The sequence below is a fragment of the Trachurus japonicus genome, chromosome 21 (genome assembly GCF_045865225.1).
Source record: "Trachurus japonicus isolate A0001 chromosome 21, Traja_1.0".
NCBI lineage: Eukaryota > Metazoa > Chordata > Actinopteri > Carangiformes > Carangidae > Trachurus > Trachurus japonicus.
The window spans coordinates 19,313,541-19,326,333 of record NC_140927.1 but is presented as its reverse complement, the minus strand read 5'-3'; the positions used below and the strand labels follow the sequence as shown (position 1 = coordinate 19,326,333).

The 12,793-nt window shown below is 44.4% G+C and overlaps 1 protein-coding gene across 1 annotated transcript in view; it reads right to left on the bottom strand.

Annotated features, from left to right (window-relative positions):
• Positions 1-12,793, bottom strand: part of igsf3 (immunoglobulin superfamily, member 3) — a 65,451-nt gene that overhangs the window by 34,207 nt on the left and 18,451 nt on the right. The window lies entirely within an intron of this gene.

Genomic DNA, 12,793 nt, shown 5'->3' with positions numbered 1-12,793 from the left:
AAGTAAAGAGGAGAAGTGGTGGGGGCTACAAGAAAAGCCTTGAGAGGATATGAGAGATCTTACAGATGCTATCATGAGATTTTCAGCTGAGGTCTCCTGCTAATGGAACATCATTCTCGGCGGGTGTGTGAGTGTAAGTGTGTGTCCTGCGCAGAAGCACAGAGGTCACAATGACTGAAAGGAAGAGGCCTCTTCATTTAATAAAGGGGTCTCTGAAGCAATCTTTCCTGTCTCCTTACATTGTCATTCCTCTTCGGGCTCTGTCCCATTTTCTCTCCTCACAATTTTCTCCTCACCACCGCCATCCTTGCCGCCTCTCTCCACCACATTATCTCGTGAGTTTTCGTTTCGTTAGACAAGTTGCTTGTCAGCACCTAATTATCACTTATTCTGTTTTTCTCAGCCTCCTTCCTCCTCCAGCTCGTCCTCTTCACGACTGTCTTTGAACGCAGGCAGGCACGTTTTATCGAGCTGCTGATCCCTCTTTAACCAGCTTATACGCTACATGTCAGTCAGACAATGACCATATTGAAAGCCGAGAGCTTTACGTTTTTATATTTGGGGGGGGGGGGGTTGGGGGGGCATGGAACTAGTAAAGGAAGTTCCATCTGCTGTGTGTGTGAGAGAGGGAGACGGAGCCAGAGTGAGACCCCTGTGGCTAACACAGCTCATTATACCTAAAGGTAGAAGGAGAGGCACATCACAATTGGGCTCAGTCTCTCCCTCTCTCTTACATCCACCCAAACACACACACATTCACAGTCAATCCTGAGGGGACAGCTGCTCTCTGACACACACATACACACAAACTCACACAAACACACACGCACACACAGTAGTAGTATAACTGACTGTGGTTTTCCCCTCTGCTCACCCAAACATTTCCTCTAGAGCTGTGACTCAGCCAAGCTGGGTCACTGAATTACAAATAGTCCTGAGGGGTGTGATGCTTATTAACATTATTTTTTTTTAGAAGAACATACATTAAGTTAATAGCAGAACTTACTGCTACTGCATTTTTCCCCCTTTTTAAAGCTGAGTTGCAAAATGCATGAATTTAGAAGGTCATTAATTATATAATAGCATTTCAAAATACATTTCCGCCAAACTTGGTGGAGGGGTGGAAGGAAGAGTCATTAAACTTTGGGGCAGATCTGGATCATTTACTACGGAGTGCAAGTTTTTTTTTTTCTTCCTCTCTAGCTTGTGTATATTATCTAACACTAGCCTTGATGGAGGTCTGCGCTCTTAGAGTGGCATTCTAGTGTTTTCATGTAGACGAATGCTTTATTTGAATTAGAACGATAATAATAAAATAAATTCGTAACAATACAAGCTTAATCTCCACTGAGGTGTGAGTCAGATGCAAGAAAGATAACTGTGCCTCTATCTGTTTAATCAGTCATTTTAACAAAGGATACAATGAATTTCATCTGTTTAACAGTTGGTTCACATAACGCTGGGAGAAAGTTGATCGACACAGAGATCGAGACATGAACTTTCTGTGACAAAGTGTCTAGCATGTGAAGATTTATAAAATGGATAAGGTATTTTCAGAAGACACTACAAGTCAGCAGTATTATTTATGATGCAGTAAGGACATGGGCAGTGGGGAGTTACAGATTTGAAGGGGTTACCTAATGTACTGTAATACCATTTCAAGTCTGTTTCTCACATGGCTCAATTTTACCTAAGGGTATCTCTTACATACAACTTCTATCCATAAACAAAATGTGTGTGTTACTTAACACATGTTAAGAAATTTTCCTTGACCTTTGTCCGAATAAACTGCACACACTCTTCGTCCCTGACACTCTGAGGCGCCTCCTGCTCTCCCTCAAATGTTCCTAACCTCCTACGCTCACTATCAATAAGAGGCTTGATGTAACCTTGGCCACTGCTGAATGGAGTACAACAGCTGCACAGTCACTTGGCTAGAGTTAAACAATGGGCTTATAGTGACTTTGCGACTGACCTTCTGTGTATACATGGTTTCTCACAGCATGTGCACGATGGTAAGCTGTTGTGTTTGGGGTTTTCATCATTGACAATAGGTTCTATCATGTCAATGTGAAAAGATGCTGCTAAACAGTAACCAGACTCACAACTCCACTCCATCAGCATTTTAGCCTCTTTGAGCTCATTGTTTTGGTATTGCATCCAGCAGCTGCTTGTTCTTTTTAGGTTGGCTTGGAAACATGGACGTGTAAATAGGCAACTGTTTGCTAACAATAAGAGAGCATTGTTTCAGTGTTGCATTTACAACTCTTTGTGCTGCCCCCAGGTGGGCAGAAAATAAAATAAAATACAATGAAATAGAATAAATCGCCTCCCTTTTCAAATGAATCAAGTAGAACGAATTAAAGCATTTTTCAGTCACCCTTCAAGATGAAATTATGTGCATTTGCCCATGTTTTTCTCACTGGACAGCATAAGCAAAAAAAAAAAGGAGAGGAATAACAAAAGGAGAAAGTGGGAGAAGAAAAGAAAAGAAAGATGGGCAGCGGGTAAAGGAGTGGGCTTTGTTATTGTAGCAGGAGAATGGTGACGTGGAGTTAAAAGGCTGAATGTTGCGATAAGAGTGGGATCCATGGTGAGAAGAAGCTTTCAGATATGAGACGCTGTTTACACAAAGGCAGAAGAGGAGGATTTAACACTAACTAAGACGCACGCAAACACACGCAAGCACATACACACACACACACACACACACACACTCACACACTCACACAATATGACACTACCTCTCACTGAGGCCCAGCCAGGAAATGAGCCTGAGTGAGTGTGTTGGGAAGATGGAGAGTAAGCGGCAGATTAAAAGGCAAGGCGTGAGAGGAGGGGTAGTCTGAAGAGAGGTGGGAGTATGAAAGACAAATCTTCCTAAGAGCGTTTGAGAGGAGCTGTGTGCAAAGCTATCGTTGACTGAAATCCTTTACAGCATCAAAGATTTGCGCATCATGCCTAAACACATGAAATATTCCATCCACCCCCCGCCCCCCACCAGCCCCCCCCCACCCCCGAGCCCTCAACCCCCCTTTTCAAGAATGACACTCCTCCTTCTGTCCCTGCATTTCTTCTCTCATCTTCACCAGCTTTCAGACCCACTTTCTCAAGCATTTTATCCCTCACACACTTTCTTTGGCATTTCTCCTCCTCCCCTTTTGCTCATCTATCCAAATAACATGAAATACAGCAAACCCAATGTGTCCAGGAGGAGAGAAACACACACAGACACCCACTTTGTGTGTGTGTGTGTGTGTGTGTGTGTGTGTGTGTGTGTGTGTGTGTGTGTGTTTGTCTTCTTCGCTGCTGTCCTGGAGGTTGATACTGTAGCACATGTGCCTGGTTTTGCTCTGTCTGCCAACATCAGCGCAAACACACACCCCAGAGTCATAACAACTTCCACACACACATATGCGCACACACATGGACATCACCATGCAATAACTCTTCCACCTACAGGCGCACATGAATTCACACTCGCACACCGACACGCGGCGCGCAATCACCCACATTCATCGTTGTCCCACTTGTGTACTAGAAACAACATCTATCAAGTATATTATCATTCCGATATTTCCGTAGGTGCAAGTATTAAAACTAATAAGCTCCCTCCCTGTGCTGCACTTACTGTCTCCCCGCCTCTTTCTTTCTCTCTACACCCCTCACAGGAGCTCCCACCATCTCCCTTCATCCCTCCCTCCATCCATCGCTCCAGCCCCAGATGGTAAAGCACTGTGACCAATTAAAGACTTCCCTGAGGATAGAACCAGTTATAGCCCCAGCCATCTGACCATTTCTGTGAGTGCGTACCATGTGTGTGTGTGTTTCTGCACGTCCACCTTAAAAAAAACCATACTGTGTTTTTATCACTTTACAAAGCGCTGCTTTTTGGCAAGTTCCACATGGCTTCTTCTTCCTCCCCTCCCCTCCAAAAAAGTACATTGGCATACAAGTCAAAGAATAACACATACATGATAACAAAGTACCAGGAACTGGAGAGTCACTTGATTAGAGGAAATTTTAGTCAGTGTGCATGTGTGTATACGTTGTATTGGTCTATGAGAGACAGACAGGGAGGGACGGATAAGGAGGGAGGGAAAAAACGAGTAGAGTGCAGCGAAGGGAGGTGGGCAGCGCTCAGTCACCAGGCAGCCGTCCAGCAGGGCAGCAAATGAGGGAGCAACTGTCTGTCTGAGCTGCCAGCACTGAGGGGAATCAGGCATATGCCAACCCCACCCAACCCCTCTCATACACACACACACACACACACACACAAGCCGATCTACTCTACCCACATCCCAGGGTGGCCGCCCTGGCACGGGGGCACAGGTGGCAGCATATGTCCACCGTCTACCCCCTCAGTCAACTGAGAGAAAGGGGCCGCTCATGCCTGGACATGAGATTGTGTGTGTGTGTGCAGTATTTCTTTCTCACAAAAGTCCTTACAAAAGCTTTTAGGTATGTGTGAGTGCTCCTATACATGATTAGATTCTGTACAGATTCTAGATAGTGGTGTGTCCCTGAGACACAGCTCGAGGGTCATCGTCTTGCTTGCTTAATGCTGCTTCGGCGAAGTGAGTTAAGCCTCCCAGGCTTCTTCCATTTTTACTTTTTACCTCTATACGACTACAGCCTACAGCAGCTGGCTCTGCAGCCCACACTCAAATCCATTACATAAGACATTTTAACTAATCCTCTGTTTCCCATTGCAAATAATAAGGCTATGATTAGCATGCTAATGAGGTGGGTGCGATGCTAATCTTTAAAACTGGTAGGCCTATCAGAGAGTCCTATTTGAAAAGGGCCCAGGCCCAAGAGAAGGGACGATGAGGGCGCCGAGCCCAAATGGGATCTTGTATGGAGGAACTGCATCACTGTGCTTTAACAACTGACCTCTGTGTGTTAGTTAGACCATATATCTGCTAAATCTGATCATCATCATCACAGCTGGGGTAGCACATGCAGCTTTGGGTAGCCCTGAGACAGGTGGGCACTCCCATTTCAATTTGGCACACGAAACATATGGGCAGCGGGTGAACAAAATACCATGTGTACCCACAGTGCCCACCATGGCATACTGTGGTTAAATGTAAGCACGGCATGATCCCTTCCAATGCAAAGAAGCTTTTAGGCTACATACGTTACTGCAGCTTTTACACATCTTGCTTTTGTTTGATTGAAGTAGATTATATTTAACATCACTCTTGTTGTCTCATTCCCGGCTGAGTTTTCCCCATCACTGCTATGTAGCCTAACAATTGGCATGTTGAGGACTGCAGCTTATGTGCTTCTGTCCATAGCCAGCTGTGTTGCACAAACAGCTGCCACCCAATTGATATTGCAAGACAAATAATTTGCAAGGGCGCCACTCTTTATAATACCTGCCTACCTCTCTGTACACAGAATACATCACTGAGGAGAAATTCTGCCTCAGCATCTTGAATGTCTATCATTGATTGAATAACCTGCGTAATTGTTGTGAGGGCGTGTGTCAATACCTCTTGTACATGAATGTGAGTAAATAGATTCTGATGCCCGTGTGTGTGTAGGCCTATGTGTTTTGTGTCCATGTCAAAAGGGGTTATCATACTTATAGTTTGAACCTGGAAAAACCTCCCGCCCCCCCATTGTGCCCAGATAAGGCTTCAAAGCAGCTGCCAACATCAAACAATGCTGCTGCAGCCGGAGTGTCCTGGACTGCACGAGTCCTGGAGGCTACGCCGTACATTACACTCTTTACTAACACACACACTAACGACATGAACACAAACACTCATTAGCACATCCATTCACATCCATATTCATGCAGAATTCATATTCAAACTGTGGCTGTGCTCCGTTAATCTCCCCGAGAAGAGGTGGCAAGCCCTTGAGGGTTAGCGCTTAGCTAAGCTAATCAAATCAACTTGAGGAACACTGGCGCATCTTTAGCCCATTATATAAACATTAATAAACATATACACTCACCACACACACACATACACACGTGTATTTGTTAACATATTAAATCCTTTCTCATTAGCCTAGCTCAGTAGCGTGGGCAAAGGGGCTAAATACAGGAGCATCTTTGACATCATTTATGTTTTCATAAGGGTAACAGCCAAAACTTGCTGTGCAGTGTGTGCTTGAAAGTGTGTCTGTGGGCTACAGGAGTATTTTGATTCATATTTAAAGGCAGCCTCTTAATTGGCCTGTCATACTCCTCAGCAGCAGTAGCTACTTGGAGCAAGAGGCAGGGCTAAAAAACACTGTGGCCTCATCTGGAGGTCGTTATGGATCCCCTGGGGTCCTAATATCCGAGACTTGATCTAGGACCTGTGTTGGGCTGGGTACAAATTATATTTAGTCAATCTCAGTGGGCCAGGGTCCCACTCTGTAAGTCATGTGTCTTTGGTCTTGAGTGTGCTCCCAATCCTCTTCAAAAAAATATGATTTACTTACTACAGTGAGAACAAACTGTGAAAAAAATGAAATATATTTCTACTTTCTCCAACCAAGGGTGCTTGTTAATTGGTGGCGCGTCATGCTGCTGTCAGCCCTGGCATTCTCTCCATTTTCTCCATTTGTTTGTTTCATTTGTCTGTTTGGATGAACAGCATTTGGATCAGATCTAATTTTCTCAGGTCTATTTAGAGTGTGTCTCTGTGATTGTGCCTGGAGTCCTTTAAAATCCCAAAAGCAAAAAACAAAAAACATTACATTCATGGTTGTGGGATTTTCGAAAGGGTCATTTTGGATCAGGCCTAAAATTTTGGACCTGTGGCCTCATTACTGTTGTTTTCTTTGACCTCAGTAATGTACACGGCTTATTTGTCCGATGTCCAAAATATGCCTTCTGCCTGAATGTGCCTGTTCAGCCAGATTTGATTTTGACCTTTTGTGATAAGCTTACACATCTGAAAATGAATTTAAAACGTAGAATCCAAAACACTTCCCTTTCTAAGTTAACTGCAACTGAGAATCTAAATAAAATAATTGCCTATAGTACTGTACAGTACAGCTTGTCTTACAGGACTGCAGAGTGCCAAGGTAACTGGTGTTCCCTGTTGAGCAAAGCTGTTTTATTCACAGTGCAGTAATGTTGCATTCAGCAGATGCATTGTCTACCACAGTGATCCGCTGGGTTGTTAAAACCCTCTTCAGTGATGTTCAGAGGGAAGCATGTGTTCCGATGGGAGCGCTACAGCACCGTCCCTCTCAGACTCAATTATGGGTGCGACATCTGTCCTGACTGACAGCTCGCTACAGTGTGTAACTGTGACTGTGTGTTTCCTGTGTATAGGCTACTGTACGCATGTGTCTCTGTACAGTTGGTCCCCGTGGCAGCAATGTTATCAAGCAGGAAGCCCTGTCCGCCAAAGTAGATGAGATGTGCAAGAAAATGGCAGGCCAGACATGGTGATAAAATCTCTTTCCATTTGGAGGCCTGCCTGGTCTGCAGCTTAGAGCCAGCATGTGCATACACACACACACACACACACACACACACACCAAACGTGGAGAGGGGGGAATGTAATTGTAAATGAAAGTGAGAGGTGATTGTGAGGACGGAGAGAGATGGGGCAGAAAAAAGCAAAAAGTGTCACAGTGAGGAGAGACAAGGGAGATGAAATGATCCAGGCACACAAGGGCCTCTCCTCCTAATCAATACAAAAAGATACAGAGATACAATTTTCCATGTCTATTTATCTACACTCTCTCCCATGCTCACCTATCCTCCAGCAACTTTTACTATACATTTCTTTGTCCTCCCCATTCAGCTGTTTGTCTTCTCTAATACAATTTGTTTTTTTTTCTTCCAGTTCTCCTCCTCTGCCTATATTCAATTGCTACTTCCCTCCACAGTCTTATGTGTTTCAATCACTCCTGTGCATTTCTCCTGTGATGAAGCTCAACGAATAGCCGTATTGACAAAACCATATACCTGCATGACCAATGCCAGCTGGGGGCCGAGGCAGAGATCGGGTTTAAATCGAATCTGGAGGTCTGGATTGATGGGGAGAAAACAAGGGGAACGTGTGGAACAGTGGAAGAAGAGGAAGAGGAAGAGGAGGAGGAGTAGGGAGAGGTCTCAGTGTCACCCAGTGTAAGAGACAGAATGTGAGATGACATCTCCCCATTCAATCTATCTCATTAAGTGAAGTAGAGGAGTGCAACTTGGCAATGCTGACTCTCTTGCAAAAAAAAAACAGTCGGGAGAGACACACAAATCAGAGGCACGCTCGCAATGCTGAGCTCAGCACAAGCATCCTTCACCCACTGTTACTCTCTGTGTATGTTTAACAGTGCACACAGCCCCAGCCAAGCTAGGAAAAGTCAACACCCCTGTTCTTTGCCCTCGTCGCAGACACCCATGCTTGAAGGTTGCACGTGTATAGAAACACACAAACAAAAAAGATAGATAACTGCATATATTGACCTTGGATAGGCACTGCCTTGCAGGTTACTAGTTTACCATAGGACCATAGTTTAAGCCGGTGAAAGGATTTTTTTCATTCCTCTACTGAAAATGGAAGGAAAAAATGTAGGCCATAAATATAATGAAAATGAAAAGTGTGACTAGAAAAATGTCCTGAGAATGATTCACCCAACAGTTTTCTTCTTTCTTAATTGAAATTCCTGGTTCTCATCTCGAGCCGTTTCCCTTCTTTCTCTTTCTTTCCTAGCTTCCTCAATTTACGCTGGCTAATTGCGTTTAGAAGTTGGATGGCGGCTGGCAACTGCATTAACCTTAGGAGTCACATCAGGCAGAGACTATTTAAAGTGCACCCCTATAGCGCCAGTTGTATTGTGGGTAATGCCTTGGGGAGGTGTAACCAATCACATTGGAGTCGAGAGGAAGAGCTCATCATTTATTGGTCACACGCTCTATTCAGCATCACCCTGCTACCCATCTACAATACTGCCGCTTCTGTCCCCATTCCTCTCTTTTCCAATTTCCTCATCTCTGTGTTCTTGCACCATCCATCTCACTTTCTTTTCTACAAACCCCCTCACTGCCAAACATACATTTTTTCCTGGTCACACATCTGAAGATGGACGTTTTCTTCCTGTGTCTTGTCCCGTGGCGGTGAATAACAGAAAGGGGTCGGAATACCTCCCTCTGAAAATGCATCACGGCTTTGGGTCTCCAGCTCTAATACTACATTACTATGGGACTGGGGATGGATGACGAGTGCCAAATGCGGAGGCTTGAATCTGTATATCTGCCAGCACAGTGACTCCTATGGTGCTTTCTATGACAGTGAGGGTATATGGCAGCTTCATAAGTAAGAGCAGTGTGATACTTGTCTCAGCGAGGGCTTGTTGTTCTGCTAGCTGTTGGACTTGCTCGCGCACAGGCTGGTGCGTAGGATAAGGACAACCATGATGGCCATGTCAGGCTGTTGTCCTTTTCTTCTGCAATCTGATGTGTGGGAGTAAATCCAAACACACACATGCAGGGGTGCACACAGTAAACGCACACATTCAAATTCAAGAGACTAAGCTTAGTCGATCTCCAAGATCAGAGATAAGAGGTGTGCGCATTGAAACTACAGACGACCTTTGACCTCAAACAGCTTCAAAGAACTCCAGCCTGGCATGGCTCGTGTAACTGATTATCAAAACAGTGTAGCATTAACAGCAACTGCTGCTGTAAAGAGAGACACCATCTAAGTGTGAAAAATAATAACACAGATGAAAGGTGTTACGCATAAATGCATTCATGTGGCATTTATGTGACACACATTAAGTTTGATTCCCGCCTCACAGCATGTCAATCACATAGAGGCATGTCAATCACAAGAGGTGTAAAAATGGAACCAGATCTTTGAGCATGAATAGTGTGATTTACCTGAACTTATGTTTCAGCAAAGTAGCTGAACAGACAGTATTTGTTAGCAGTAACTTGTTGGTTTTAGGAGCAGTTTGTACCAAAGAATATTTTAAATACAATCAAGCATTAAATAGTTGACATGGTTCACATTTTAGCATACATACATTCCTATTTACACATGTGAACCACATTGCTTTAAGCTCTGTTTTTTGTTCTCCACCAACTCCTGAAGGGGCCAAATGGCTCTTCATAAGCTTAATACTTAAGTATGTTCAGCAGCTGGTGGCTAAACATCTGTCTGCTGTTTGGTGCTGGTAGCTAAGAATTGGTTTTTAGAGCTTTGTGACTAATTGAGTTGCAGGTAGAACCGATGCAGGTCTGTGCAGACCTGTGTGCACATACTGTATACGCTGATATTTTAACTCTATGCTGTTATTTCACACGACAAACTAATGATTTCTCTGCATTTCTATGCCACTCCATGATTTTGTGGACACATGCAGTATGTGTGCCATAATGGCCAATTATTCTTTACTCATGTTAACATTACCACAGTGCCTGAGGCTGTATTGGCACTTGGGGGCTGGACGGAGGCTACTTTTTTCCATTTGATCAATCCAAGTTTAGTATCAGAGGGTAAAAAACACACACACACACACACACTTTCTGACCGTTCACAAAAAATGGTCTCAGATAGACAAAGAGGAATCAGGGATCAGTTTTCTGGACAACCAGCGACATGCACAGCTGGAGAGTCTGATTCTATGTGACAGAAAATACGACAAGTGAAAACTCTCTGAGAGCTGGGTTCATGTGCACAGCTGGAACCATTTTCCTCCTCCAGCAGCAGGTGTTCAGTTCCATATTGAAACCCTCACCTTGTCTTTGTACACATACATTGACAGTGGGTGAAATGCATCCAAGTGAGTGAGCCTTAATACAGCACTCGGGGCACAGATTACTGCGTGGCCTTCTAGCCTTTCAATTAACCAAATCGCTCCACTGCCAGACACACAACCCCCCACTTCTGTCTGTCCTTCTATCTCATATCCTTCCTCCCCATATGTCCTCCATGATGAAACAAACATCCTCAAGGGCAGCATTTACAAAGGACTCCTTTGAATACTACAAAGCCAGAGCAAATTAAAGAAAGAGGCCAGGGCTGATGAATGAGACAGACAGATGACAGAGTGAGAAATAGGAGAGCGAGGAAAGAGAAGGGGGAAGGGAGGGAGGGAGGACAGGGTATTGTTCACCCATAAGAGTCCAGGGAGGCGTGCAGCTGCTGGGGGAATCACAGAGGGACAACGACAGAGACCCCGCTGCATACCCTTGACCTGCGAAACTGGGTTAAGAGGTTCGAGACACGAAAAGAGGCTCAGATAACAAAGTCCCTCAACACCTCTTGCTTGCATACTCTGTCTAACTTCCTTGCGCACAAAGATCTATAAATACTCTGTGCTATCAGCAGTGCTGTTTTACTCTGCCCTGCCCCACATGCAGATCATACCGCTCATGCTGGAGAACACAACAGCTGAGATCCAAGGGAAAACACCTTGCCTGGCATGAAACTGCCCTGCTGAGCAAGAAAAAGCAATATACGTAGACACTGATGTTTCATGTAGTGGAGATGCCACAAGTGATACAAATAAGTGCAACTCAAATCAATAAGTGGGTTTACACTTTGTCCCCAAGAGGAGGGTCAGCGGCGTCGGGGGGAAAGGTATGAATTTGCGAAAGGAAATGTAACTCCCCACCAGCTGTGACAGCTGTGGCTCCCCTCGCTGCAGTGTGGGCCTGTTGAGGTGGATGAAGAAAGAGCTGAAGAGGCAAGATCATGCTACTGTGTGAAAACATTTTTGTATCAAACAAATTATGGGGGCAGGAGGGAGATGCGTCAGTGTGTGTGTAGGTGCGTGAAGTGTGACGGAGAAGGAAGAGAGAGAGTGAGAGAGGAGAGAGAAAGAGAGAGGGGGGGGCAGGGGGAGGAGCTTGGTTTTCCTGGTGGGAACAGGTGTGACTCTGTGTGACTCTGGAGTGCAACACTTCCTCTCACACTCCTTCCAAAGGGGGTGCACCGGCGGTCACTGCTGTTTTCTTTCTTATTTTGGAAGGGATTGTAGTTATTCATTTGTATTTGGTATATAAAAAAGGCCTGGGCTCAACTTGGACTTGGACAAACTACTAACAACAGGACATTCAATCCAAGCTCACAACACACACGTTTGTAAGGAGGTGCAGGAGCCCGAGGCCTCGGGATGAAAATCTTATTGTAAATGTATTTGGAATATGCGGCGTCGAGGCACAATAACTCAAGGCAGGTTCTGCATTTTTACTTAATCACGAGGCGCTGTTCTGATATCCTGCTAATTTAGTTGACATTATGGTATGATATTATGGTGTGCCTACGCCTGAATAAATGTATGCTTAATGAAATTACCTCAAAATAACGGATACACACACCCAGAGCAGTATGCAGGATAGGAATATAATATCGCTGAATACTGTAGAACTCCTCGTTATTCTGTGGGGCTTTATACTAACTATAATGAAGATAACACGTTTAACCCGCCCATGTGCACCTTACCTGACGGATATTTATTGCCCACTTTACAAAAAATCTTGATATCTGACTAATCACAATGGTACAGCTACATTAGAGGGTCAGTTTGGGTCAGGGTTAAATTACCACTGAATTGTCTTTGAAAGGAGGCGAAAGACTGTTAGCCAATTCCAGTCACGTTTTCATTTGTGTATCTAATAGAATATCTGCTAATCTAAACATTGTTCCACAGCTTGTAGTCAAAAAGTCCACAGGGTGTCTTTAAAAAAACATCCTGCAGATCTCTGTTATCACAGTCGGAAGGCCTTACTCATTGAACTCATCAAACGACAAATAAGCATAATTAAGAAATAGAAATAGATATAGAAAAGATGTATGGTTGGGGTGGTAAATATCTGATATTATCTATT